Raw genomic sequence first — 25,516 nt, 5'->3', positions numbered from 1 at the left:
ACCAGGATGTAGGTGTGTGTGTCTTATTGGTGGCATTGGGATGGTCAACAGGTTTCAACAGAGGAATGAGGGGGCAAAAAATAACTAGTATTCATGAAAACAGGGATACCAACTAACATTTATTGAACATTTCCTGTGTGCAAAAGGAGGGGAAATCGCCTCCTCTCTATTTTGTCTGCATTAGTCCTAGGTTACATGGCTTAGAAACTCTTAGAAGATAAGAGCCATAAGTAAATTTGTGACTCGAATGTTATTTTAACAGTATTCAGAGAAAGTGATTGTTGAGTTAATTCAGAGTAAGTATAAGATGCATTCCACAAGACCAAAGCAGAGGATTCACATTTGTACTTATTTTTACTCAATAAAGTTCCACATGTCTTGGATGAACATTGATTAAATAATAGCAGAATAAAATGACAGTAATACATCTCTTTGCCCTTATCTGTGCTCAAGAAAGAAGACTCATAGGAGACCATGTGTGAGAGCATGTGGCTCCTATTCGATGGAGCAATTTTCCCCCTGCAATCCGCTGCTGTGGAAAGTCAGTTATGATCATCTTTTCTCCTTCTTAGTATTGTTAAAGGCTGAAAAAGCACCTTTGCCTCAGTTCTCAGAAACTAAGGTAAGCCCTTCTCCCTTGTATGTCCTCTTTGAAGCCAGTAGGCGTTCTGCAAAAAAGAAAAATAATATGAGCTTTGGGCTCAGAGGAAAGCTGTCATCTCAGTGGTTTCGTAAGGAAGTCAGCAGTTTGAGGAGGAAAAAATTCCCATGTGACAGATTCATACATAGCAAAGTCTTGCAGAATGAATGGAAATCATTTTTGGAATTGTTCCACTTGTTGATTTAAAGGGGACTTCATTTCACTTTTATTCTAATATAAAATATACTTTATTGTATTTAGTGGGTAATTAGAATATTAAAAAAATGACACAGAGAAGCATCTAAAGATAGAGTATTTCTCTTCCTGATAAAAAATGAATTTGGAGAAAAGCTCAAACTCATTACACAAGTGAATCTTGCTTTTAGAGGTGGGTGGAGGACCCACTGATGATGATCAGCCACTTTTAAATGAGTTCACCTTCAGCAGGCTTTCTGATTTTCCACTGACCCACTTCCAGGATCTCTTTTTCAATTATCAATCATGTAAGATAAGCATCTTAGCCGGGAACATGAGCAGGAGATAAAGAATTTTCTTCTCTAGAATATATGCAGGTTTCCAGTTCAAATGGTAATATCTGCTTTTAAGGTTTTTTCTTTTTCAATAAAGGAAATTATATTCTTGGTGCATATTTGAATACAAAGATTAATTGTATTTAATTTTGTGTTGTGATCGCTAATTTTACATGTCAATTTGACTGAGCCACAAGTGCTGAGATTTGGTCAAACAGTGCTCTGGAGGTGTCGATGAGGGTGTTTCTGGATGAGATAAACACTTCAATCAGCGCACTTAATAGAGGAAACTGCTCTCTTCACTGTGAGTCTGCTCCTAAAGAACAAGACCTGAATAGAACCAGAAGGCTGAGTAAGAAAAATTCTTTTTGCTCAAATGCTTTCACTGAGGAATCAGCCATTGTCTGGCTTTGCCCTGAAACTGAAACACTGGATCCTCTCCAGGTGGGTCTCCAACCTGCTGGCTTTCAGACTGAAGCAGCGCCATTAGCTCTCCTGGTTCTATATAGCTTGGTGACTGCAATCTGTGGGACTTCTCCGCTTCCATAATCATGTGAGTCAATTCCTTATTCCAAAGGAAGAAAAATACACACACACACACACACACACACACACACACACATATACTACTGGGTAATAATAACTGCATATTTATAGAATTATAGGGTACACATTTTTATATACTTATGTTACATGTATATGTATGTAATTATGTTAGACATAAGTATATTATAATATACTTTTGAACTTGTGCTGATATGGATAAACATGTCTTTCTCCCCAAAGAGCATCTTTTCTGGCCTGGCCATGGTTTTCATGGGAGCAAATAGCAAAACTACAATCCAGGGATTAAGTGAAAGTGGAATCAGAGGTGACTATGTCCACCAGGATTTCCAGCTGCTTCTTCAAAGTTCCCAGGACTGATGCACAGTACCTACTTAGAACTGCCAAAAGGCTCTTTGGAAAAAAGTCTTATTATTTCCCCTCATCTTTCAAAGATTGTTGCTGCAAATTCTACCCAGCAGAGATAGAAGAACCTGACCTTAGCATCTTTACAGAGGAACTCAGAAAATACAGACACGCCTGGCTCGCCAAGAAATAAAAAGTGAAATTAGAGAGTTGACATCTTCAAATTCAGTTAATTCAATGACTAATCTGAATCCTATGAAAGCCATCTAATTCACAGGAAACTAGGGTCATCAGTTTAACAAATTTCAGACCAAGGAAAAACAATTGAAATTCTGCAAGAATGAAGGCAATTCTGTGTAAGTGATGTTTGAGGAATCTCCATTTGAAAGGACATATATAGAAGAAATATTTACCAAGAATTTGGTGCTTCTCTTAATTGGCAAGAAGCTGAATACATATAACATGCTTCCAGAGATAAATACCAACTGTGAAGGGGTAGAAAAATAACTTACTTATGAGAAATTCATAGAATTGACAAAACCAGACAAGATGGATGAAGAAGAGATGGAAGGCTTCCTCCTTAGGCTTAGACTAGAGAATAAACATGACTTGGAGGTTGCTCTTCACATCCTGGGAAGAACTCATCTGGGGCTTTCCTTTGGTTAAGACAGTAGAGAATCTGCCTGCGGAAAATCTTGGTTTGATCCCCTGGGTTGGGAAGATCTCCTGGAGAAAGGAATGGCAACCCACTGTAGTATTCTTGCCTGAAGAATTCCATGGACAGAGGAACCTGGCAAGCTAGAGTCCACGAGGTCACAAAGAAGCGAACACTACTGACTCACTAACACACAGCCGCTAAAGATGTTGAGCACATTTTCCTGCGCTAGCTGGCTGTTTGCATGTCTTCTTCAATGTCTGATGCTTTCTAGCGGCCAAGGCTACTCTTCTTGGGTGTCATCAAAAAGAGACTTGTACCTGTCCAAGGTCTTACGTGGGTCCTTTGTGGAGGTCAATGAGGAAGGCGTGGAAGCCATGGCCACCACTTCAGTCATCTGTAAGAATCATCCCCAGGTTGTGTGCAGACTACCCTTTCTTCTTTGTTCAGCACAGCAAAACCAATGATCTTCTTTACCATGGCTGATTTTCCTCCCTGTAAGGAAATAGTTGATGTAGCTGATAACCATTATCCTGAATCCTACTGATTCACTTTTCCTCTGATACTTCACAATGTGTCTGCAACCCCAAATGACCTTTGGTGGCAACTCAAAATAAGGAATGAAAAAAAAATTGTAAATAATTAAATATAGCTGATTTTGTTTCTCTGGAGAGCCATAATACATGTGGAGATTCACTTAAAAAATAAATGTGTTTAAGTGTATACAGATATTTATTTGCACACATTCATATATGCAATGCATTATGTATGCAATAATAAATATTTAAAACCATATCATATATTATATATAGAGGACAGAGCAATAGAGAAAGGAAGAGATATGAAATGGTAATGCCTAAAAAGTCATCAGAATTTATGAACAAAGTAGAGAAGAACCAGGAACTTTTTAAATTCACCATTTAGATTCCATTCTGAGTTTCATCTTTACTGGTAATTAAAATCCAGGTACGCTGTTGGGAGTGTGGACAGGGTGGCCAGAAGTTTCTCTTTTAATTCTATGCCAAAGTAGGACATGGAAAAGAATTCAAATGTTGGATGATGACAGCACTGGGAAATGAACAATGAGAAAAGCTTGGGCAGTCAACATCAGTCACCATTTTGCCTTGGTGGTAGAATTCAGAAGGAACAAGGTAGACATAAAAGAAATAAGAGTGCAGGGCCTCCCCATCATCCACTGAGGTCAGAATAAGGTCTTGGGTCCAGAGGAATTCAAGGTTTCCATGTTTTACAATGTTGCCTGGGAAAAAGGCAGTCCTGAAGCTTGGAATCAATGTTTGACTAGTTGGGAGACTATCTAAAAGTTGCATAAAATACTAGATTCCTGTGCTAAGTCCCTCAGTCGTGTCTGACTCGTTGTGACTCCATGGACTGTAGCCTGCCAGGCTCCTCTATCCATGGGATTCTGCAGGCAAGAATACAGGTGTGGGTTGCCAATTTCCTATTCCAGTGGATCCTCTCAACCCAGGGATTGAACCCACATCTCTTACATCTCCTGAATTGGCAGGCGGGTTCTTTACCACCAGCGCCACCTGGGAAGCCCTCCTGATGTGACCAATTCAAGGTCATGATTTGACTCATAGTGATTATCTTTTCCATGAAGAAATCTTTACTCCTGCTTAGAAATGACCAGTTATTTTATTTATTGTTGTTCAGTCGTTGTGTCTGACTCTTTGAGACTCCATGACTGCAGCACATTGGGCTTCCTTGTGCCTCATCAACTCCTGGAGTTTGCTCAGACTCATGTCCACTGAGTCAGGGATGCCATCTAACCATCTCATCCATTGTCATCCACTTCTCCTCCTGCCCACAATCTTTCCAGCATCAGGGTATTTTCCAGCGATTTGAGTCTTTGCATCAGGGGGCCAAAGTATTGGAGTTTCAGCTTCAGCATCAGTCTTTCCAATGAATATTCAGGGTTGGTTTCCTTTAGAAAATCAAAGAACACTGGTTTGATGTCCTTGCTGTCCAAGGGGCTCCCAAGAGTCTTCTCCAGCACCACAATTGGAAAGCATCAATTCTTTGGCACGGAGCCTTCTTTATGGTCCAACTCTCACATCCATACATGACTATTGGAAAAACCATAGCTCTGACTATATTGACCTTTGTTGGCAAAGTGATGTCTCTTTTTTTTAACACGGTGTCTATTTTTATTTAGGATGTATTAAAATTTTATTTATTTTATTTTAATTAAGATATGCATCTTAGAATTCACATATATGGATTTTTATAATTTAACAGCATGTATGTACTCTGTTGCTATTATATTACATGTCTTATGACTCTGACTCTGGAAATGTTTTATTTTTATTTTGCATTTGTTTTCCTTACTCTTTCCAACACTTTATGGTAAATCACAAAGAACAAACATTATATATATATATATATATATAATCTTCTTTACCTTAGTTATATGCTTCTGAAATTTTATTTTACAAAGAATTGCATGAAAAACTTATAGTTTAATGGAGCATATGTTGCTGGGCCCCTCCTCCAGAGCTTCTGATTCAGTAGGTCTGGGCTATGCAGCTGTGAAACTGACGTTTCTGCCTGTTGTCATCTCTGCAACTATGCATTGAAAATGATTACCCTATTATAATACCTGACAATTGGTAAGGTCAAAATTAAACTCCTAATAAATGCATAGAGAAATGATAATCTCAACATAACTGGTTTTTTGGATCTAGGCTTAGAAAACAAGATCAGCTTGCATTCTTGAGAGAAACTCTGGACATTATTTTAAGGAGCTTGAATACAACAGGCCATGTTTTCTTCCCCCTCTATTCACATACAAATTGCATGCACACATGTGCATGAGTGTGTGTGTATAGTGTTAACTTTTAAGGTGAAGATATAACCTTCTACCTTTTGTATTTCTGCACGTGCCTTTTAAGAATAACTTTCTACATAGCCAAAGGGATATCATCACTCTTCTAACACTTCAGTTAAATTCTGTTATCACCAAATGTCAATTCCACATTCACATCTCCTCATTTACTCTGAAAGTGGATTTCAATGTCTTTTAAAAATTCAGGATTCAACAAAGGATTATATATTGTATTTGATTCTTGTCTCTAATCTCTTTATTTTTAGAACATTCCCCATTCTTCTCATTATATGATTCTTTTAAGGTTTCAAATCAAATCCCATTATTCTGTGTAATCAGTCATATTCTGTATTTGCTGGATTATTTACTCATGATCTATTTCACATTAAACATTTTTTGACAGGAGAGTTATGCAGAGTTTTCTCTTTGATGTAAAGTACACTTTTTGCATTGTGCCAGAAGACATGTGATTTCAGATTGCCCCAAAATTGGTGATGCTAAAGTTAATAAATAGCTGAAGCTGGTAGGCACCAGATATCTCCATTTTAAAAGTATACTGTACCTTTATAGACTTCCCTGGTGTCTCAGATGTTAAAGAGTCGGCCTGCAATGCGGGAGACCCAGGTTCCATCCCCGGGATGGGAAGATCCCCTGGATCAGGAAATGGCTACCCACTCCAGTATTCTTGCCTGTAGAATCCCATGGATGGAAAAACCTGGCAGGCTAGAGTCCACGGGGTCTCAAAGATTCAGAAACAACTTCAGACTTCACTTTCACACCTTCTTAAGTACAGCTTGTAAGCAGTTTATGAGGTGATATTTTGAGATAATAATATTATCTTGTTCCCTAAATGCTTTCATCAAACGATTTTGCATGCATGATGATGCTTGCCTAAGTATTGCTTAAATCATTACAGATGGACAGCTTTCTTATTACAGCATATTTTCATTTTAGGTGTGCTCTCATTAGAGTTTGGGGATCTGCTTGCCTTCTGGCCAAAGCGCTTGAAGCTGGTACTATATTTTTCCTGCCCCATACTCAAAATAAGCTACTTTTGCAATGGTTCAGTAACTTTTAGAAGGAAATGGTACTTAGAACAAATAACTGTGTTAGATGAAAATTCTAACATTTCATTGGCTGAGTTAGAAAAAACATGTATTTATTTTTATACTTATAAATATTTGAGTTCATGTTGGCATTTCTAATTCAAATTTGCCACTGGAAGATTTTCCCTTTCTTCACTTTTTAATTTTCTCTTACAGAGGAAGACTTGGCTCCTATGAATATTAATATATTTACCTACTTATTTCATATTACAATGTTCATAAAATAATTTCAGAATTACAATACCAGTATTACTTCTACAAATAAACCACCTAATTGAAGTTTAAGATTTATCTGTAGTTATATTTGTCCTTAGGGTATGTCCTTCTAAGGATATAAAATTATTTTGCCATTTAAAATATTTAGTTGAGAGGAAATTTTCACCTTCAAAATGTAGAGAGAGAAAGCAAAAGCATTGCTATCACCTTTATAATAAGAAAAAAACCTGGATAAAATGCAAGTCCATGTCTTTTCTAGAATCCATCAGAAAAGTAAGGTTGCAAGGTATACAACTAACATGAAATCTGGGGACAGACGGGAAACTGCAGGGAGATACAGGACCTGAAGATTTGCTTGTTTGGGCAGATACTGCCAGACTATGCAAATTTAAAAGGAGATTAAGCTAGAAATTGTTAATAAATTGCTAAAGTCTAATTGATGGTTAGCAAAGAGATCTTGAACAAAGAGGAATTTGACCCTGTTTTAGGCTTTTCATCACAAGGAAAAGTGGTAGTGTTTTGAGAAAGATTCTCTCATGATGATGGTTGAGAGTGGATATTGGCCCAGATCAATCTTGTCTCTTTTATCTATGAGCCAAAACCTTTACTTTGTAGAGGAAAGGGAAAATAAAAATGATAGTTTTTTGGGTCCTGGGAAACCCTTTGCTGTTAAGGTATGGTGAATAGGGAAAGAAAAATAATAAAACTCTACCCACAAAGAGATTCAGGAATATATGCTACAACCAGTATACCAACTGAGGAAGGCACAGGAGCATGCTCAAATGCCACAAGTCCAAAGTTTCACAGAGCCTGTCTCATTTTAAGACTCGAACAAAATACCAAAGAATGCTTTCCTGCACCACACCACCATGATGAAAACAAAGAAAGGAAATTATAAGGAAAAGTTACAGTGTTGCAGCTTGGGGAAAAGCAGCAGGTCAATCCTACACTTGATCTTAGCCAAAAGGCCGAGAAGCGATGCAGGTCAATCCTATTTAACAAGTAATACAAGAGCAAAATCCAAAGTGAAGCAGAGATGCTCAAAGGCAAGAAGGAAGACAATTTTGATAAACTTTTTCTGACAAATTAGTTCACAACTAACATAGGCTTCACGAGCACAGGTAACACAAATAACTGTGGTGTAGGAGAAGACTCTTGAGAGTCCCTTGGTCTGCAGGGAGATCAAGCCAGTCAATCCTAAAGGAAATCACTCCTGAATATTCATTGGAAGGACTGATGCTGAAGCTGAAGTTCCAACACTTTGGCCACCTGATGTGAAGAATGGACTCATTGGAAAAGACCCTGATGCTGGGAACGAATGAGGCAGGAGCAGAAGAGGATGACAGAAGATGGCATGGTTTGATGGCATCACTGACTTGATGGACATGAGTTTGAGCAAGCTCTGGGATCTGGTGCTGGACAGGGAAGCCTGGCGTGCTGCGGTTCATGGGTCACAAAGAGTCGAACATGACTGAGTGACTGAACTGAACTGAACACAAATAAAACACAAGCAGAATATGAAGTTATAGTGCACTTAAAATAATATTATCAACATCAAATTTTACACTCAGTGAAACTACTGACTATATTAATACAAATTTCCATACCAAAGGCCTATGAGAAAGAAAGGCTTGCTTAATTTCAATCATACTGGTGTCTAATGTTCTCTATAGTATGCCCAGCTTTCAATAAAAAAATAAATAAATAAACACAGAGGAAAAACAAGATAAAGCAGAATATAAAGAAATAACACCATCATCAGAATAAAGTTAAAATATAAATTTATGACAGAGATAATTATAAGCAATAATTTTTAAAAAACCGTAATGTGATGGTCCTTTGACAGTCTCATAAGTAGACTCAATACAGCTAAGAAATGATTCATTGTATATAAAAGATAGGACTGCAAATGTTACCCAGCCCCCCAAGTAAAGATAACATAGGTGAAAAGCAATATGAAAGAGTTATTTAAACCATTCTAAAATCCGTGTAGTTGGAATCTCCAAAAGAGAAAGAGGAATATAAGGAATATTAGAGGAACCATTCTCTAATATTTTAGAGAATCTCTAAAGTTTTTCCAAAAGTAATGCAGATTCTAAACCATAAATTCAAAACCTTAATAGAACATTAAGCAAGATAAACAATATTTTTTGCACAGACATATAATTTTCAAACTACTAGAAAGCAAAGAAAAATTATTGAAATATAATGGAGCTGGACTCTTTATCTATAATAGGATGGATTAAGAATTATAAGAAAAAGAATTGCAGCTGACTTATAGTCATAATTCATGCAAGTAGGAAGAAAATTGGAAAAAATAAAGACTGCTGAAGAAAAAAATACTGTCCATTCAGAATTATATATCCAAAGAAGATAGTCTTAAAAACTGAAGAAAAAAATAAAGATTTTCTAGCACAAAGGAACAAAAATCTAAGGAAATCTACTGCCAACAATCTCCTCTACAAAAAAGGCTTAAGGAAGTTATACAAGGAGAAGGAATATAGTGTAGAGCAAGAGCAAATCTACACTGAATTCATAGAGTGGAATAAAATAAAATGAACATATTGATAAAGAAGTCAGTTCTTCAAGATGATAATATGATACTAAATTATTGAATGTATTTAACATTAGAGCTTCATAGGTGAGACCTCTAATGGATCTGAAAGGTGGTATGGACATATGCACAATATAGCTGGAAGTTTCTGTATTCTTCTCTCTGTAATCGATAATAGAATCATTAGGGAGAAATACAACAGGTTCTAGTGGTTTCCCCGGTGGCTCAACAGTAAAGAGCCCACCTGCAAGGCAGAAGATGCAGGAGATGTGTTTGCATCTCTGTGTCTGGATGATGCCCTGGAGGAGGAAATGGCAACTCACTCCAGTAATTTTGCCTGGAGAATCCCATGGTCAGTATAGTCTGGCAGGCTACAGTCCATAGGGTCTCAAAGAATTGGGCATGACTGAAGCGATTTAGCAAACACACACACACGCACCATAGTAGAGAGTAGGGTTTTGGTGAAAGGAGAGATCCACAGATCGAATAGAACAGAATGAGGAGCAACAGAAACAAAGATCAGTTCTCATTAAGGGTCAGGAAAATGAAAAGAGATTTCAACAGAGACCACAGAAGGAGATTTTAGTGTGACTGAACCATGTGTATGATATCAAAGTGATAAGTAAATTATTCTGCATTTTTAAAGCCCATGATAGGGTGAATTTTACTGTATGCAAATTTTAAGAAATCAAGCAGGGTGTTGTGGAATACCAGGATGAAATGTGAACTGCGACAAGTGAATCTGCTCTTTGTGCATGGATAGCACAACCATATGGCACACCCACATGCAGAGAAATAAGGAAAAAGGAGCTGACTCAATAATTTTGGAGAAGTATGTTTTAACTTTATTCTATAAGACTAACAATAAAAATAACTAAACATAAACTCTCTGCTTAGTTGATAAATTTGTTTTTCACTGGAGTATGGGTTAGCAATTTTGAAAATGTTTTGTATATTTACTAGAATTGATCAAATTAGCAACTAAATTATGCAAAATGGAAGCCAGGCATTGTACTCTATAGTGAAGTAAAGTCGCTCAGTCGTTTCTGACTCTCTGCTGCCCCAGGGGTGGAAGAGCCTGCCAGAGGGGATTTTCCAGACAAGAACACAGAAGCGGGTTGCTATTTCCTTCTTCAATCATACTACATAGAAGTGATAAAAAGAAAGTAATGAGGAGGTTAGAATACATTCCATGACACTAGATTAGAATTAGAAATCAGCATGCACTTTAGTTTATTTTATCATACATACATAAAGGGAAATAAATATAGCTGTGTCTACATGGGTTGTTATACATAAAATTTATATGTGTTTTCTCTGCTGTGATGGTCTAGACACAGATAACACAGTGAGAGTGAACAAAGCCTGGGACACAGATGTGGTTTCTAAACACTAAATACAATTTATCATACAGATAACACTATTCACCATATAGAATGAAGTAAGTCAGAAAGAGAAAAACAAATGCATTAACACATATTTGTGGAACCTAGAAAAATGGTATCAGTTCAGTTCAGTTCATTCGCTCAGTCGTGTCCAACTCTTTGCCCCCCCATGAATCGCAGCACGCCAGGCCTCCCTGTCCATCACCAACTCCAGGAGTTTACTCAAACTCATGTCCATCGAGTCGGTGATGCCATCCAGCCATCTCATCCTCTGTCGGCCCCTTCTCCTCCTACCCCCAATCCCTCCCAGCATCAGGGTCTTTTCCAATGAGTCAACTCTTCGCATGAGGTGGCCAAATCACTGGAGTTTCAGCTTCAGCATCAGTCCTTCCAATGAACACCCAGGACTGATCTCCTTTAGGATGGACTGGTTGGATCTCCTTGCAGTCCAAGGGACTCTCAAGAGTCTTCTCCAGCACCACAGTTCAAAAGCATCAATTTTTCGGCACTCAGCTTTCCTCACAGTCCAACTCTCACATCCATACATGACAACTGGAAAAATCATAGCCTTGATCAGACGAACCTTTGTTGGCAAAGTAATGTCTTTGCTTTTTAATATGCTATCTAGGTTGGTCACAACTTTCCTTCCAAGGAGCAAGTGTCTTTTAATTTCATGGCTGCAATTACCATCTGCAGTGATTTTGGAGCCCAGAAAAATAAAGTCTGACATTGTTTCCACTGTTTCCCCATCTGTTTCCCATGAAGTGATGGGACCAGATGCTGTGATCTTAGTTTTCTGAATGTTGAGCTTTAAGCCAACTTTTTCACTCTGCTCTTTCGTTCCTCTTCACTTTCTGCCATGAGGGTGGTGTCATCTGCATATCTGAGGTTATTGATATTTCTCCCAGCAATCTTGATTCCAGCTTGTGCTTCCTCCAGCCCAGCATTTCTCATGATGTACTCTGCATAGAAATGAAATAAGCGGGTGACAATATATAGCCTTGACATACTCCTTTTCATATTTGGAACCAGTCTGTTTTTCCATGTCCAGTTCTAACTGTTGCTTCCTGAAGTGCATACAGGTTTCTCAAGAGGTGGGTCAGGTGGTCTGGTATTCCTATCTCTCTTAGAATTTTCCACAGTTTATTGTGATCCACACAGTCAAAGGCTTGGGCATAGTCAATAAAGCAGAAATAGATGTTTTTCTGGAACTCTCTTGCTTTTTCAATGATCCAGTGGATGTTGGCAATTTGATCTCTGGTTTCTCTGCCTGTTCTAAAACCAGCGTGAACAAATGGAATAAGTGCTCTCAATTCCAGAAAACAAAAGTATGGACACCAAGGAGAGAAATGGAGCGTGAAATGAATTGAGAGATTGGGATTGACATATATACATTATTGAAAGTATATATAAAATAGATAACAGTTGAGCTATTTAAATCCTGAAAGATGATGCTGTGAAAGTGCTGCACTCAATATGCCAGCAAATTTGGAAAACTCAGCAGTGGCCACAGGACTGGAAAAGGTCAGTGTTCATTCCAATCCCAAAGAAAGGCAATGCCAAAGAATGCCCAGACTACCGCACAATTGCACTCATCTCACACACTAGTAAAGTAATGCTCAAAATTCTCCAAGCCAGGCTTCAGCAATACATGAACTGTGAAATTTCAGATGTTCAAGCTGGTTTTAGAAAAGGCAGAGAAACCAGAGATCAAATTGCCAACATCCACTGGATCATCAAAAAAGCAAGAGAGTTCCAGAAAAACATTTATTTCTGCTTTATTGACTATGCCAAAGCCTTTGACTGTGTGGATCACAATAAACTGTGGAAAATTCTGAGGGAGATAGGAATACCAGACCACCTGACCCGCCTCTTGAGAAACCTGTATGCACGTCAGGAAGCAACAGTTAGAACTGGACATGGACCAACAGGTTGGTTCCCAATAGGAAAAGGAGTATGTCAAGGCTGTGTATTGTCACCCTGCTTATTTAATTTCAATGCAGAGCACAGCATGAGAAACACTGGACTGGAAGAAGCACAAGCTGGGATCAAGATTGCTGGGAGAAATATCAATAACCTCAGATATGCAGATGACACCACCCTTATGGCAGAAAGTGAAGAGGAACTAAAAAGGCTCTTGATGAAAGTGAAAGAGGAGAGTGAAAAAGTTGGCTTAAAGCTCAACATTCAGAAAACTAAGATCATGGCATCTGGTCCCATCACTTCATGGGAAATAGATGGGGAAACAGTGGAAACAGTGGCTGACTTTATTTTCTTGGGCTCCAGAATCACTGCAGATGGTGATTGCAGCCATGAAATTAAAAGATGCTTACTCCTTGGAAGGAAAGTTTGACCAACCTAGACAGCATATTAAAAAGCAGAGACGTTACTTTGCCAACAAAGGTCCATCTAGTCAAGGCTATGGTTTTTCCAGTGGTCATGTGTGGATGTGAGAGTTGGACTGTGAAGAAAGCTAAGGGTTGAAAAATTGATGCTTTTGAACTGTGGTGTTGGAGAAGACTCTTGAGAGTCCCTTGGACTGCAAGGAAATCCAATCAGTCCATCCTAAAGGAGATCAGTCCTGAGTGTTCATTTTAAGGACTGATGCTGAAGCTGAAACTCCAGTACTTTGGCCAACTGATGAGAAGAGTTGACTCGTTGGAAAAGACCCTGATGCTGGGAGGGATTGGGAGCAGGAGGAGAAGGGGATGACAGAAGATGAGATGGCTGGATGACATCACACACTTGATGGACTTGAGTTTGCGTAAACTCTGGGAGTTTGTGATGGACAGGGAGGCCTGGCGTGCTGCGATTTATGGGGTTGCAAAAGTTGGACATGACTGAGCACCTGAAGTGAACTGAACTGAATGTAGCTAATGCGAACCTACTGGATAGCACAGGGAACTCTACTCAACAGGAAGGAGATCTTAAAACGTGAGCATATAGGCATACATATAGTTGATTCACTTTGCTGTACAGAAGAAACTCAACACAACATTGTAAAGCAACTATTTATTGAAAGTGAATGTCGCTCAGTCATGTCCGACTCTTTGCAACCCCACGGAGTGACCATGGAATTCTCCAGGCCAGAATACTGGAATACTGGAGTGAGTAGCCTGTCCCTTCTCCAGGGGTCTTCCCAACCCAGAGGTCGAACCCAGGTCTCCAGCATTGCAGGTGGATTCTTTACCAGCAGAACAGAACTCAGAAAAATGGCTAATTCTAGCAATAAAGCAAGAAACATGAGTCAGACACACCTACTTCTAGAATGTAAGGAAGAAAAAAAAAAAAAAAAAAAAAGACGGTATGTCAAACAGCTTCCAGTGGCTGAAAATGGAACAGTCTGAGTAGCCACATAAATAATGATAGAGTTATAATGAATTACAGTCAATATAACAAAGCAATTATCAGGGAGTTCATGCTGATGTAAATAAATAGTAGCATAAATAAATAAATGAATGGGGAGAGGGGACACATTGCCTACAGAAAAATTCCAGATTATGAATGGTGAATGAGTGAGGGATACAGAAAGTGATTACAGTTAATGCTGCAGGAAAAAATGTACTGATGAATGGTGTAAAAATTGTGGGAAACTTTGTAAGAAAAAGACTATTTGAATAGAATCCAAATATCTCCTCAAATTATTTGTTAGTTGATATACTGACTCAATGCACATGAGTTTGAGCAAACTCTGGGAGATGGTGAAGGACAGGAAAGTCTGGTGTGCTGCAGTCCATGGGGTCACAGAGTGGAAAGTACTGGAAAACAATGCTGATTTTAATAGCTAATTAGTATGTCCACTAATTGTTTGGTAGCCATCCCTCTAAAAGGTGAAATTTAATTCCTTCCCCTTGGATGTCAGCTGGATTATATCTCACTTGTAAAAAACAGATTCTGGCAAAAGAAATGAGGTTTTTGTTTTTGTTTTTGTTTTCAGTAGAGAAACTTAGTAAGTATCACTTTAGCCAATAGTCAACGTTAAGATCACCAGAATTTATTCATACTGAGTTCATATTCCCCTGTTTGACACAGTGAGGAGGACCCTTAGCATTTCTTCTTCCTCGAAATCCATAGCCTCAGTTGAATCATGACAAAACCTTAGAGAAATCTAAACTGGGGTATATGGTAAAAAGCAGATGGCCAGTACCTTTCAAAACTGACGAAGTCAAGAAAGACAAGGAAAAACCAAGAAATCATCATGCGTTAACCTCAAACGTGGAGTCATAAAGACCAACTGCAATGGATATCATGAATTGGGATTTACAGAAAAAGGGCATAAAGAGAAAAACTGGTGAAATTTGAATAAACTTTATAGTATTCTGACAAAGTTACTCTCTCAGTTTTTGTAAATATACTAACATTACATGAGGTAATGTCAGGGTGAGTGGGGCAAAATTAGTGCTAGTTTTGCAGTTTCTCAGGTTTCCCGGCTGGCTCAGATGGTAAAGAATCTGCCTGCAAGGAGGGAGATCCAGGTTCACGGTCAGTCTATGGGGTAAAAAGGGTCAGACACAACTGAGTGGCTAGCACTTTCATTTTCTTTTCTTCTGCAGTTTCTCTGTAAACCAAAATGATATCAAAATTAAAAGTCAAATAAATAGCAAAAACTGTGGTGGGTCACTTTTTTTTTCCTTTCTGTAGTTAGTAATGTCTGGTTTATGTACCTAGGTCTCTTATTTTCCAATTTCATTTTCATTTTTGAGACTGTAAATAATTTATGTTTCAAAATTCAAAACTACAAAAAGCAATAATGTATACATTGGGTATTTAGTTCTGTCTCTTTAACAATGTTCTCATCTATCCCTTCAAAATAATGATTTTTATTCATTTCCAGTTGATCCTTCAAATATTACATTTTTCTTTTAATTACTATTTTGTTTAACTTTCTGGTACCTTGATATTTAGAAAAATGTAATTTTATAGTTTTATGTTTAATTAAAAAACATTAACTATGCTGGAGTCCAGTTTTTATCAGTTAAGTTCAATCACTCAGTCATGTCCGACCCTTGTGACCCCATGGACTGCAGCATGCCAGGCCTCCCTGTCCATCACCAGCTTCCAGAGCTTACTCAAACTCTTGTCCATCGAGTCAGTGATGCCATTCAGCCATCTGTTGTCCCCTTCTCCTCCCGCCCTCAATCTTTCCCAGCCTTGAGGTCTTTTTCAATGAGTCGGTTCTTTGCATCATGTGGCCAAAGTACTGGAGTTTCAGTTTCAACATCAGTCCTTCCAAGGAATATTAAGGACCGATTTCCTTTAGGATTGACTGGTTTGATCTTCTTGCAGTCCAAGGGATTCTCAAGCGTCTTCTCCAGTACCATAGTTCTAAAGCATCAATTCTTCAGCGCTCAGCTTCCTTTAAAGCCCAACTCTCACATCCACACACGACATTCTTCCAGTTTTTATACTGCTTTGTCTGTTTATTGGCTGTGCATGCAGCACTGTAATTGTCCTCAGTCACATCGGACAGCCTGCAGTCCTACAGGCTAGAGCCCTCCAGGCTCCTCTGTCCGTGGAATGTTCCAGGCAAGAATACTGGAGCTAGTTGCCATTTCCTACTCCAGGGGGTCATCCCAAGGCAAGACTGAACCCACATCTATTGTATTGGTGGGCAGACTCTATCGTTGTGCCAACTGGCATGAAGGATCTTGTTTCCAGGACAAGGGTGGAACTCATGACCTCAGCAGTAGAAGCATGGAGTCTGAACTGCTGAACCACCAGGGACATCCCCATGGATAATTTTATACAACTTTTTATATATTTTTAATTTCTTTTTTTCCCCCATTTATCTTCATTAGTTGGAGGCCAATTACTTTACAATATTGTAGTGGTTCTTGTCATACATTGACATGAATCAGCCATGGATTTACACGTATTCCCCATCCTGATCCCCCCTCCCACCTCCCTCTCCACCCAATTCCTCTGGGTCTTCCCAGTGCACCAGGCCCGAGCACTTGACTCATGCATCCAACCTGGGATGGTGATCTGTTTCACCATAGATAATATACATGTTTCAATGCTGTTTCTCTCAAAACATCCCACCCTCACCTTCTCCCACAGAATCCAAAAGTCTGTTCTGTACTTCTGTATCTCTTTTTCTGTTTTGCATATAGGGTTATTGTTACCATCTTTCTAAATTCCATATATATGTGTTAGTATACTGTATTGGTCTTTATCTTTCTGGCTTACTTCACTCTGTATAACGGGCTCCAGTTTCATCCATCTCATTAGAACTGATTCAAATGAATTCTTTCTAATGGCTGAGTAATATTCCATGGTGTATATGTACCACAGCTTCCTTATCCATTCGTCTGCTGATGGGCATCTAGGTTGCTTCCATGTCCTGGCTATTATAAACAGTGCTGCGATGAACATTGGGGTGCACGTGTCTCTTTCAGATCTGGTTTCCTTGGTGTGTATGCCCAGAAGTGGTATTGCTGGGTCATATGGCAGTTCTATTTCCAGTCTTTTAAGGAATCTCCACACTGTTCTCCAAAGCAGCTGTACTAGTTTGCATTCCCACCAACAGTGTAAGAGGGTTCCCTTTTCTCCACACCCTCTCCAGCATTTATTGCTTGTAGACTTTTGGATAGCAGCCATCCTGACTGGCGTGTAATGGTACCTCATTGTGGTTTTGATTTGCATTTCTCTGATAATGAGTGATGTGGAGCATCTTTTCATGTGTTTGTTAGCCATCTGTATGTCTTCTTTGGAGAAATGTCTGTTTAGTTCTTTGGCCCATTTTTTGATTGGGTCATTTATTTTTCTGGAATTGAGCTGCAGGAGTTGCTTGTATATTTTTGAGATTAATCCTTCCACAGTTATCAAGATAGTATGGTACTGGCACAAAGACAGAAATATAGATCAATGGAACAGAATAGAAAGCCCAGAGATACATCCATGAACCTATGGACACCTTATGTTTGACAAACGAGGCAAGGATATACAATGGAAAAAAGACAACCTCTTTAACAAGTGGTGCTGGGAAAACCGGTCAACCACTTGTAAAAGAATGAAACTAGAACACTTTCTAACACCATACATAAAAATAAACTCAAAATGGATTAAAGATCTAAATGTAAAACCAGAAACTATAAAACTCCTAGAGGAGAACATAGGCAAAACACTCTCCGACATAAATCACAGCAGGATCCTCTATGACCCACCTCCCAGAATATTGGAAATAAAAGCAAAAATAAACAAATGGGACCTAATTAAACTTAAAATCTTTTGCACAATAAAGGAAACTATAAGCAAGGTGAAAAGACAGCCCTCAGATTGGGAGAAAATAATAGCAAATGAAGCAACAGATAAATGATTAATCTCAAAAATACAGCTTTTTATAAAACAAAGTTTCCCTTGGCCTTTGATTGGAAAGGTCATCTTTATTAGATTTCTTAGGATGGATTAACAAACAATATTCTATAAATTTTTGCATGTTTAAAATTGTTCTTCTACAACTTGGATGATTTAAATCAGTTTGTCTGGAGATGACATGTATTTCTAATTAACTTCATTTTTCATGTATCTTTTCTTTCCCTATTTTGCTGTCCCTCCTACAGGCATATCACAACATGGTACAATGCAGAACAGCCAGTTTCTCCTTGAAAAATCATTGAACTAATTACCTTTATTTTATTTTTGTTGCACTGAATCATGTCCTGAGGGATGAATCTCTTATGTTGTTACATAAAAGCTTTTCATTATGCAAGAGTTATTGTGGATGACTAAGATGAGGGTGAGTATTGTACAGCCTGTCTGTCATTCTGCCTCTTGTACTTCAGCTTTTGTTTATCCTTCTTCCTCTTCATTTCTCTACATTCTTTTATTTTAAAATATATATTCCTTGGACTTCCCTGTTGGTCCAGTGGCTAAGAATCCACACTCCCAGTTCAAGGACCCCAGGTTCAGTCCTTGCACAGGGAACTAAAATTCCAGATTCAGCAACTAAAAAAGATTTCGTGTGCTGCAAATAAGACCTGGCACAGCCAAATAAATAAACAAAATGAAAATAGATATACATTCCTTTTGTTTCATCCTTACTGTTTCCTCCAAAGCTTTTGGATTTAGAAATTTATCTCACCATGGTTCTTTTTGCTTATTTTAATGCTTAAAAAATATTCCTGTTTGATTAGTAATTTGAGTTTTCCTATAAATATTTACTACAGAAATCAAGCAAAGGTACAATGTCTCGTTAATCAATCAAAGGATTATTTAATTTAAAAAAATGCACAACATTGTAAATCAACTATACTTCAATAAAAAATTTCTTTAAAATAAGTGTTTAAAAAAAAAAAGAAAAAAGGGGTGGTGAAGCCATTCATGTGTTTTCATTTAACACATATATATCCTTCTGAGACCCAACATAGATCATCTTATACTTTGTTGGCAGCTGTGAAAAAAATTCATTTAATTTCTTTAGTTGATGCATGTTTATGCATCCAGTCACTGAAAATTTTACTGTGATTTCTTAATATGTTCTAGATCCAGTGGATATAGTAGTGAACAAAAAGAAAAGCTAATCTCATAAAGAAAAGCAACACACATCAAGAAGGGAACCAAGCAATGTCAATACTGAAAGCAGAGCATTTGAGAGGCACAAACTATGTATTAGGTTCCCCTGAAAACTCCTATTTTTATCAAAAAGGAGCAGAGGAGAAAGCTCAAGAGTAAACTAGGGTCCTTCAGTAGAAACATTTGTAAGGAAAGTAGACACCATGTATTACCACACCTCATGTTGGGTGGGATTCATGAAGAATCATCATATACACTGATTGGATAATAAAAAATATGTAACAACCTCTCTTTTCACACTGTCATATTATCAATTGGTAAATCAGTATACTTTACATGAGCACATTAAGTCAATTATATATAACATGCTTTATATAATATGCATTATTTATAACATTATATGTTTATAATGCACATGCATATAGTATGTATGTATATAATATATATCAATATGCATTCTTATTTTGAAATAATAACAGCTTTGTGGAAAGTTGCAAATATAATACAGGGACGTGTGTCATACCCTTCATCCAAGTTTCCCCAAGTGTTGCATCTTGTACAATTAGAGTATGGTATAAAATCCAAGGATCTGACTTTGATGGATTGTGTGTTTCATTGTCTTTTACTACAAGCATAAGTTCATGTAATCACCACCACACTATATCAAGATTCAGAACCATTCCATCACCACAAATTTTTCCTCGTTATCTTTTTTACTAGTTTTTATTAGACAGCAGTTGATTTATAATGCTGTGTTAGTTTCAGGGGTACAGCAAAGTGAATCACTTATATGTGTATCTACTCTTTTCTAGATTCTTTTCCCATTTAGGCCCTTACAGAGTATTGAGTAGAGTTCCCTGCGCTATGCAGCGTGTCCTTATTAGTTACCCATCTTATATATGGTAGTTTGCATATGTTAACCCCAATCTCCCAATTCACCCCAATCCCCTCCCCAGTTTCCTAACAATAGCTTGCTCTCTACATCTATGATGCTGTCATGTTCCCTTTTTATCCTCATATACACACCTCTCCCCCAACATTTTATAACTCTTGACAATCACTAATCCCTTTGCCAGCCCTATAACTTTTTTAGAGAATGCTATATAAATATACTTAAGTAGTGTGTAACTATTTGAGATTGACTTTTTTCACTCAACACAATGCTTTTGAGATCCTTTCAAGTTGGTAATTCAATCAATTTTATTTCTAAGTGAAATTCCAGAGTATCGCAGGTGTTTAACCATTAATTCATGAGTTGTTTCCAGTTTTGACCACTTCCAATAGGCCTTCTATGAACAGCCATGTGTAGGTTTTTATGTGGACATAAGATTTCATTTTGCTCAGATAATTGCCCAGTGAGTCTGAGTGAGTGAATGTTGCTCAGTCGTGTCTGACTCTTTGCGACCTCATGGACTATAGCCTGCCAGGCTCCTCTGTTCATGGAATTCTCCAGGCCAGAATACTGGAGTGGGTAGCCATTCTCTTCTTCAGGGGAACTTCCCAACCCAGAGATCAAACCAAGGTATCCCACGCTGCAGGCAGATTCTTTCCCATCTGAGCCACAAGGGAAGCCCAAATAATTGCTGGGTCACTTGTTAGGTGTAAGTTTAACCTATTTTTAAGGAACTGTCAAACTATTTTTCAGAATGGTAATATTATTTTGCATTCCCACCAACAATGCATAAGAGATCCCGTTTCTCTGTAACCTTGCCAGCATTTGATATTTAGTTGCTGTTGCTAATTTTAGTTGTTCTACAAAGTGTGTGGTGATATTCCACTGTGGTATAAAGTTGCCATTCTTTAGTGGCTAGTGATGTTGAACATCTTTTCTTGTGCTTATTTACCATCTAAAAATTCTCTTCAATAATATATCCCTTCATGACTTTTCCCATTTTCAGTTGGATTAGGTTTGTAATTTTGATAAAGTTAGATTTTATTTTTTAATTAATAGATTATGGTTTTGGTGTCATATCAATGAACTCTTCAAAAAGTTCTGAACCTCAAATGGATTAAGTTTTTAATTTTGATAAAATCAGATGTCTATTTTTTCATTAATGGACTGTGGTTTTGATGTCATGTCTAGGAACTCTTCAACAAACCCTGAGTCCAGAATATTTTCTCTAGGTTATCTTAAGTTTGATATTTTTATAGTTTTACACTTAAATCTATCATTCATTCCACACAAATTTTTTGTATAAGTTTTGAAGTTTAAGCTGAGGTATAATTCTTCAGTATGAATATGCATCGCTCCAGCACAACTTGTTGACGTGTTTTTCACCTTTGTCAAAAATCAGTTGGTTGTAAATGTGTGGAACTGTTTCTGAGTTCTCTATTGGGCACAAGAGATCTGTCTGTCTATTCCAAATCCCATCTTGACTACTGAAGCTATGTAATAAATCTTGAATAACTCTGTTAATCTACTTTACCAAAATATTGTCTATTGTAGTTCCTTTGACTTTCCATAGAAATTTTAGAATAAACTGTCCTATATATATTAAAAAAAAAACCAACAAATTTGCTCAGATTTTGATAGGATAAACTTGTATAATAATTTTCAAAGAATTGATATCTTTACTTTGTTGAATCCTTGCAATCCATGGTATGTCTCACCATTTATTTAGGTTATTTTTGAGGCGTAATATATTTCATCATTTAGACAGTTTTTTGTTTCCTTCATTAGCATTTTATACTTTTTAGTTTACATGCATGTGTTTTGTTAGATTTAAACCTCTGGGTTTCTTTCTTTCTTTCTTTCTTTTTTCTTCTGAGTTGTAAATGGTACTGCATTTTTATTTTTGGATTTCGCAAGTTTATTGCTGGTATATAGAAATGCAATTAATTTTAGGGTGTTGATCTTATATCTTGGGGTCTTGGTGGACTCAATTATTAATACTTGAGATTTATTTCTTCAAAATACATTCCTGATCACCGGGGTGGGTGCAAGAGGGTGCAAGGGGCCGCGCTCCCCCTGCGCCCCCTGCGCTGCTAGGCAAGCATGTGGCCCCAGCGCCCAGCCCCTCGGGTCAGCCCTGGCACCGGCCCGCGGAACACTGTGAGCCTGCGGGAGACCCCGGAGCTGGGCGTCACCGAGTCCGCAGACCGCGAGCCCCAGTGCTGCTCCGCGCCCCGCGCCCTGGGCCGCCGCCCCGGCTCCTGCGGCCGCTGCGGTTGCTGCTCTCGCCTGCAGCGAGCGAGGGTCGTGGCCTCTCTGCTGAGCCGGCGTTTGCTGTGGAGACAAGCGGTGATGTTAGTCTCTGGGCAGCCCGCTGTAATGCTGGGCAGCGAGGTGGAGCGACTCCTCCAGTGCTAACCACCTGGAGCTGCTGGACAGTCCCCACTCCCCTGTGCTGGCCGGTAGGTCCTTGGTGATCCGCCACTTCCTGCGGGATGGAGGAGGCAGCCCTTCGGCTGAGGGCGACCATACGTAGGTGGCTCAGAACCGCTTTGGGCTGGTGGTCGGTCGGAAGGCTCAATCCAGGCTGCAACCGTGTCGGACTTCCACGTGTATCCTCAGGCCGCTGGGGGCGAGGAGGGCGGTGTGGCCTGCGTCCAGCGCCAAATCCATGTGCTCCCCAAGCCCCTCATCACTTGGGAGAAGAACAAGGTCCCCGATGACGCAGCCGAGGAGAGGTACACGCTGCTGCCCAAGAGGGTGCTGCAGATAACGGCCCTCGATCCAAGGACAGCGGCGTCTTCCCCGCGACAGGCCTGGGCTCGGGGCCTGCAAGGAGCCCGCGGTCCTCGTGGGGCCTGAGAGCCTCACCCTGACTCTGCAGCAGGCTGCAGTGTTGAGTGCGTTACAGCCGCCGTTGTGGCCTGGAGTCCCCTGCATGAACGACCCCCAGGCGGAGGGCACCCAGGTGCCGGGGGTGGAGGGCACCCAGGTGCCGGGCTGGGGACTTCATCGTCTCAGACGTGACCGGCCGGTGCTCAGGCGTCTCTATGTCTCCGTGGCCAAAAGGCCCGGCACCCGGGTGAGGAGAAGGGCCCGGGGGGCTGGTGGTGCAAGCCCCAGCAGAGTTCGCCCAGCACCCCCAGTCCACCTCCTGGCTGGCTGGGACAAAGCCGTGCTCACCTGCCAAAGCCAGGCTGAGCCGCCGCCTCGCGTGATGTGGTTGAAGAGTGGACAGGTGCCGGGTCCTAGAGGCCGCATCATGCTCAGTAATAACAGCAATCTGACCATTTCTGGAGTCGCCCGGAAGATGAGGCCACCTACCCGTGTGTGCCCGAGAGCAGTGCCGGCTCCTCTTCAGCCAGCACCACACTGACTCTGCTGTGGGTGGAGGGGCTGCGGGCGGCCTCGTCTTGCCCACTGAGGTGCACGTGTCCTGGACCGAGGCCCTGAGGAAGACCAAGGGGACTGGGGGTCTATACATCGGGAAGGCCGCTGAGTCCCCAGAGCTGGAGCGTCAGGAAGTCGTCAGCAAGAGCCCCTTCCAGCGCCTGGGGAGCCACCTGGAGCCTGCTACTGCCTACAGTTTCTACATCAAAGCCCACACACCTGGGGGGGGGGGGCGGTGAGTGCAGCTCGGCCTTCACTCCCAACCTGGCCAGCACTCTAGGCGAACCGTGCCAACCCGCCACCAAGACTTCAGTGAGGGTCCTGGGCAGCTCCACCCCGGAGCTGCTGCGGGAGCCCTGGCGCCCGCTGGCCGAGCAAGAGGGCGGCTTCAAGGTGTTTTTATCACCCAGCTAGCCAGGCCTCCTTCACAGGCCCCGTCCTGCTGCCTGGACCTGATCTCTTAGAGCCTCAGCCAGCTTGACCCCACTGCAGTGTACGACATGGAGCTGCTCGCCGCCAGCATGGGGATGGCAATGCCAAGCATGCTTTGTGTCTTTGAGGAGGGCCTCTGAAAGGGCATCCCTGGGCCCACTGTGTGACTGTCGGGAAGGGGAGGCCCCCAACTGGGCGTCCACCACGGGCATTGTCATGGGCATCCACATCGAGGTCACCTGCATCACCTTTTGGGTCCTCTTCCTCTTATTTGGCCAGAGGGCCAGGGTCCTCTTGTGTGAGGATGTGGAAAACCATATCCTTAGGAGGGAGGGACCCTCGGAGCCAGAGGGACCCCGTGTCCTGGCAGTGAATGGGGTGGGACAGGGAGAGAGGGGCCAGCCCGGCCGAGGCGGGAAACGTGTGGGCACGAAGGAACTGGGCCAGTTTTTCCCCCGAGGCCCTGCCCCTGCGTGAGGAGACCCAGCTCTCCGCGCTGCCGCTGCAGGGGTCCAGCCTCCTGGAGGAGATGACATCGGGGCCCAGGCCCCCGCCACCCTAGGACGTGCGCCCTGGCCTCCTGGGTGGATCACTGGCTCCCCCCACCCAACTCCCTCCGGACAGTAGCCAGGGTCCGGCAGGCTCTGGAGGAAGCAACCCCCCATTCTCAGGTCAGAGGCAAGGTTTGTCCTTCATGCAGAACTCACACAGGGGCTTCCCTGTGTTTCTGTCCTGACTGAGCCTCTGATTGTCAAGACCTACAGGAGCCTCAGCAAGAAACTGCTCCAAGGGCCCAGAGCGGTTCCTGCAGGAGCCCCGCCGTGGACCAAGGCCCCCCTTCACCTCTGCTTGTGCTCACAGGACTTGGAACTGAACTCATGTTTTCCTTCTTAAAAAAAGAACAAACATAAAATCCAAAAAAAAAAAAAAAAAGACCAGAGAGAGAGGAAGGTGAGTCAGACAAAAATATGCCCCTGCTGTGGCTGGATGCCTGACACCATCACCCTCCACGACCCTGTTTTCTCAGGATGGAATTTAGCTGGTTTGGTTTTCAGCGCCTACCTCAGCCAGAATGAGTGTCCTCGGGGGAGCAGGGCCGTGGCCTCAGCCCCCTGCTCCACAGAACCCCGAATGCACTCCTGCATCAATCCCCTTAGGGGCACGCCTTCTCTTCCTACCTTGTAGTCCAGAGTTTAAAAAAAAGCATGTCCCAATTTCCAGGTGTAAAAGAAAGTGTCTACCTTGAGGCTCGCTGGCTCTCGGTTGGCCTGTGTTGTATCACTGGACCTTCCTTCCTGACTCTCTCCAAGGGTGTGCCTCTTGGAGCCTGCGGAAACAAAAATTCCCTTTATGCTGTCAACTTAGTCTGAACAGAGCAGGGAGCTTATTAAGACACCCCAAGATCTTTGGTGAGGAGAGTGCGGGCTCCTGACTGTGGCTTCTCTGAC

The 25,516-nt window shown here is 40.8% G+C and overlaps 2 pseudogenes; one reads left to right on the top strand and one right to left on the bottom strand.

Moving 5' to 3' along the window:
• LOC136164210 (immunoglobulin superfamily DCC subclass member 3-like) overlaps positions 1–24,630 on the top strand; it is a 128,283-nt pseudogene extending 103,653 nt beyond the window's left edge.
• Positions 7,703–7,881, bottom strand: LOC136165552 (U2 spliceosomal RNA; annotated as a pseudogene).
• Positions 24,631–25,516: the final 886 nt, after the last annotated feature.

The sequence above is a fragment of the Muntiacus reevesi genome, chromosome 3 (genome assembly GCF_963930625.1).
Source record: "Muntiacus reevesi chromosome 3, mMunRee1.1, whole genome shotgun sequence".
NCBI classification, from domain to species: Eukaryota; Metazoa; Chordata; class Mammalia; order Artiodactyla; family Cervidae; genus Muntiacus; species Muntiacus reevesi.
Note: the sequence above shows the minus strand (reverse complement) of the source record. Positions and strands in the feature narration are given on the sequence as shown.